General features: G+C 41.7%; 1 pseudogene; it reads right to left on the bottom strand.

The window, feature by feature from the left end:
- Nucleotides 1-2546: 2546 nt before the first annotated feature.
- On the bottom strand, nucleotides 2547-3940 carry LOC138762339 (NADH-ubiquinone oxidoreductase chain 1-like; annotated as a pseudogene).
- Between the last annotated feature and the right edge of the window lie 1058 nt (nucleotides 3941-4998).

Genomic DNA, 4998 nt, shown 5'->3' with positions numbered 1-4998 from the left:
CTGTGAACATCTTCAGTGTCCTGTGTAATTGCGATGAGTTAAAGGTCCAGGGCTGAATAAAGGGTTTGAGGAGGAAGGGAGATACAAAGTGCTTGAACTCTGCAGAAATGGCATCAAATGGACAATGTGAATTGTTGTCAAGGCCGACCATGTGAACATTGACACGGATAAAGTTGGAAACTAAGTTTGAGGCTAGAAAATCACGAATAAAATAATCAGAAAAACCTCATCCAATAGGAAGGCAGGATATTCGCCGAAATTAACAAATCCAGATCATGGGGTGGGGGGGAGGTGATGTCACAGAGGCGGTATGATGTCACAGGGGGGATGAAATGATGTCACGGGGGGCAACTGGGGCTGTGCTTGAGGCAGTGTTGCAGGTGAGGATACTTAACGTGAGTGGACGTTGATCACAGAGCAAAGCAGCTGGTCAAAGGTGAACCTAACGTCACATTCATCTGCTCCCGGGATTATCAGGCAGCAGAGCACATCTTTGGAACTACAGACTACTCCTCAAGTATCGGTGAGTGATCTCCGGACACCTGAAAGGGAGCCCCGTCTCCAGAGTCAACAAGGCAGATCTGTCCAGCCCAGAGAGAGAGGGGGTTGTCCCATAGAAAAGAAGGTGTTGTCTCAGGCGTATGGGGAAGGGGATGGGGAGAGAGAGAGAGAGAAAGGGGGAGAGAGAGAGAGAGAGAGATATAGAGAGAGGAGAGAGAAAGGGAGAGAGAGATAGAGAGACTGAGAGAGAGTGAGAGAGAGAGAGTGAGAATTGTCCCACAAAGAATGAGATGGTGATGTCTGAGATAGGGAGAGAAATGGGCGGATAGAGAGTTGTCATGTAAAAGAGAGAAGGCTTAGTCCAAAGTGGGAAGAGATAGAATTATCTGAGGGAGAGATGTGCCAGAGGGACAGGGATATGTGCCTGAAAGAGTGAGAGGGGAGGTGGCCCTGAGAGACATAGGGAGGTGTTCTATTGAGAGGGAGAGCCATAGAAAAAGAAGTCAATGTACTGTTTTAGTTGATACTAGCCCAGAGGACCCCAAAACCCAGCAGCAATAGATATTCACCAAGACAAATGGTTACTTAAACAAAAGTTTCTTTTAATTATCTGGAAACATAAAAATAAATCAAACTTTAATTTATCTCTATTGAGTTAATTAACAAAAGAAAAGCTCCTTCTATTTCTCAGCGCATGTGCATGTAATGTGTGTGTAAGTTCAGAAAGGTTGTTTGGTTCACAGTCCAATCTCACTTCTCATTCCTCCAAGTTCACTGTGTGACAGAGTATTTAGAGGTGGTTTGGGAGGAATTGTTAAGAGCAGCTTGCACACACATTTTAAAACACAGAATATTTGCAGGACTTTTGCAGAATGCTTTTTGCAGGAAGTAACAAAGTATCGAGAGCATTTTGCCAGGGAGAGTATGTGATTTTTGCAGGCAGAGGAGAACAGTTTCGTCCTCAGAGAGGGAGGGTGTGAAACAGAGAGAGAGACAGAAATCAATGCCAGAAGGACAAGCTGGCAGACTTTGAAAGGCTGTCTGGTCAAAGTAGAAGACTGGCGGCTGAAAGGTGACCTGAAAGAAAGACCTGAAGAGGGCAAGTTTCGTCAGCAAGACAGATTGAGAAGGAATCATTTGGGATGTCCTGGAAAAGGAATCTCCCTCTGAAAACCAGCAAAAACCCTCCATAGTGGTAACCATTTGCCTGTTAAACACCAAAGCCAAGTGAACTTTGTTAATGTTAACTTCTACAAGAATTTCCTGCAACCCATGAGATTGGATTGTGATCCAAAGAACTTTTCTAATCTTAAATATACATTAGACACACCTGCGCTTAATACTAGAGGGGGGATTAAGTAGGTTAGGTAGGTTAAGGAAGTTGGATAAGTTATAAGTTAAAGTTTAATTCTGTTTTCTTATTCAATTGTAATTAAAAACTAACTTTGTTTAAATGACCCTGTGTTGGTGCATATCTATTGCTTCTGGTTATTGGGGTCTTCTGGACCCCGTAACAACTGGTTGAAGGTCATTCTTATACTGTGCACAGAATGTAACATTTATAAAGTTCACCAGACTTTGACACTTGAAAGGTAAATGGTTACCACTCAGGAAGGTTCTTGTTGGTTTTCAGATAGAGATTTGTTGTTCCTTTTTAATCATCCACTTCAGTATCTTGCTGACGAAACTTGCCCCTTCAGTGTTCTCCAGATGATAACATCTTTCTTTCAGGTCAACACAAGAGTTCCTTTTTGTTTCCCTTATTCCAAGTGAAACATTAGACAGCCAGTCCTCTCCTCTTGCAAGAACCACAAGGGGTTTGACTAGGTCGTCTTACAACTGGGCTTTCCATAAGCTAGCCAGCTTGTCCTGTTCGAGTCCCAGCTGCTGTCTGCTGGCTGAAAGACTGCACAAGTGATCTCTGTGCATCACTCTCTCTCTCTCTCTGAGAGAAATCTTGTTTGACTCTCTCTGCATGCAAAATCACATGACCGTCTCAGAATAGAAAGTTCTCTTCCAGAAAACAGTGGCTCCAATGTGCTCTATCACCTATTGCCTTTTGTAAACAACAATCCATTAGTGAAGTCTTTTGGGTACTCTTCAAAAGCTCTGGAGCCGATATGTCTACCATGGGCCAGAGCAGCAATATTTTTAATAAGATCTGTTTATTCTGTGAAGAAGAATAGGGTGAATGGTCCTGCAGCGTATTCTATATTAAAACCTGAAGCTTTTTCTGATTCTTCTTGCGTGGGAGCAGAGGGGGCTCAAATGGTTTCTCCTAGTGTTGAGATATATCATATTATGGCAAGGGTTTAGCTTGGAAGAATTAATCAGATGGCTTCTTGGGATAAGTTAGATGTATAGAAGGTAAATCCACCTGTTAGGATAATTATAGATAAAAGAATTCTTCTTTCTTTGGCTTGGCTTCGCGGACGAAGATTTATGGAGGGGTAATGTCCACGTCAGCTGCAGTCTCGTTTGTGGCTGACAAGTCCGATGCGGGACAGGCAGACACGGTTGCAGCGGTTGCAAGGGAAAATTGGTTGGTTGGGGTTGGGTGTTGGGTTTTTCCTCCTTTGTCTTTTTTCAGTGAGGTGGGCTCTGCGGTCTTCTTCAAAGGAGGTTGCTGCCTGCCGAACTGTGAGGCGCCAAGATGCACGGTTTGAGGCGATATCAGCCCACTGGTGGTGGTCAATGTGGCAGGCACCAAGAGACTTCTTTAGGCAGTCCTTGTGCCTTGTACAAGGTACAAGATAAAAGAATAAACCCAAGAGTAATTACATAGGAAATAGTTTGTGCTACTGTGGGTAGGGCTCCTATAAAAGCACAGTTTGAGTTTGAGGCTCACTCTGAGGCTAAGATTGTATCGACTGTTAGGCTTGAGGTGGCTAAAATAAATAGTAGGCCTAAATTAAGGTTTAGAATTGCATATGGTCTGGGGAAGGGTATTCATATTAGGAGGGCTAGTGTTAGTGCTATGGTTGGAGCTCGAAAGAAAAGTGTTTGTGGTGAAAATGATGGTCGGATTGGTTCTTTTGTAAATAGTTTTAGGCCTTCAGCAATGGATTGTTGAAGTCTATCGATGCCCCAAAGAAAAATGGTCTCTCATGCTCCAAAGTGTATTGAAGGGAAAAGCACAAATTGCATCCTCTAGCTTGACTACAGAGCAAGTGGCAAATTATGATCCTGTTAAACAAGCAGTATTGAAAGCTTATGAGTTGTTTCTAGAAGCATATAGACAAAAATGTAGGAGTTTTATGGAATCATGGAATCAATCTTGTATGGATTTCACTCTGAAAATATCTGTCTGTTTTGACCATTGGTGCGCCTCAAAAGGAATAAATAATGATTTTGTCAGATTGAGAGAATTGATGTTCATTGAGGAAATTAAAAGGTGTGTTCCAAATGGGATTAAATTATACCTGGATGAGAGAGACATGGGGATTTGGTGGCAAATGGCTAAATTAGCAGACAAATTTGCCCGACTTCACCAAGGTGCATTTCAGAATACTCGGAATTTTCAGAAAGTTAATGTGTAAAAGATGAATAAGCCTGTTCATCGGGTTAGTGTGGAGCAGACGAGTAAACTTGAAATTAAGTCTGGAGAGAATATTAAGAGAAAAGATGAAGGTAAGGTGGGAAAGGACAGAACTTCTGGATTTGTATGTCATTTTTGTAAGAAACCTGGACCTGTTATTGTGAATTGTCTAGTATTGAAAAGAGACAAGAAAAGGAGGTTTTACCAGAAACATGTATTCAAAGAGTGGAATTTAAGGAGAGCAGATGTTCCAAACCTGTAAAGGGTGTCATGGATGTTTTCAAACCTTTTGTGTCAGAGGGCTTGGTTTCAGTAAAAGTGGGAGAATCACAGGTTCCAGTTAAAATTCTTAGAGACACTGGGGCTGCTCAGTCATTGTTCTTGGAAAGTATTTTAAGTCTGGATCAAAGGACTGACACAGGGGAGACACTTTGATTAAAGGGGTTGGAGGTGTGGTAGAGTCAATATTTCTTCACAATACTATGGTCAATTCAGAATTATTTAAAGGACCTGTTGTAGTAGGAGTAATTTCAAAGTTATCTGTGCAGGGGGTGTCATTTTTATTAGGGAATGATTTGGCAGAGGATAAAGATCAGCCTGGTAAGGATGAGGTTGAAAAGGATTGTGAGATATATCCTGTATGTGCTGTAACAAGTTCTGTGACTTAGAAAGTGATGAGAGCTGAGGAAAATACAGTTGATAGAGACTTGCACAGGGCTTCTGAAATAGTTTTGAAAGAGCAGGGTAATTTTGAGAGTAAATATTTTTCTTTGTCAGTGAAAACGTTAATTCATCAACAGAAAAAAGAAATAGATCTTGTTGTCTTACGGAATAAAGCATAAGTGAACAGGAGAATAAAGAAATGGTTTAGGTATATTACTTAAAAAGGTGAATTGTTGATGAGAAAATGGAGACGTCTTGATATTCCAGCTAATGAAGTGTTGGGGGTGGAGGGCGTT

This window comes from Narcine bancroftii, chromosome 4 (genome assembly GCF_036971445.1).
Source record: "Narcine bancroftii isolate sNarBan1 chromosome 4, sNarBan1.hap1, whole genome shotgun sequence".
In the NCBI taxonomy this organism is placed as follows: domain Eukaryota; kingdom Metazoa; phylum Chordata; class Chondrichthyes; order Torpediniformes; family Narcinidae; genus Narcine; species Narcine bancroftii.
Note: the sequence above shows the minus strand (reverse complement) of the source record. Positions and strands in the feature narration are given on the sequence as shown.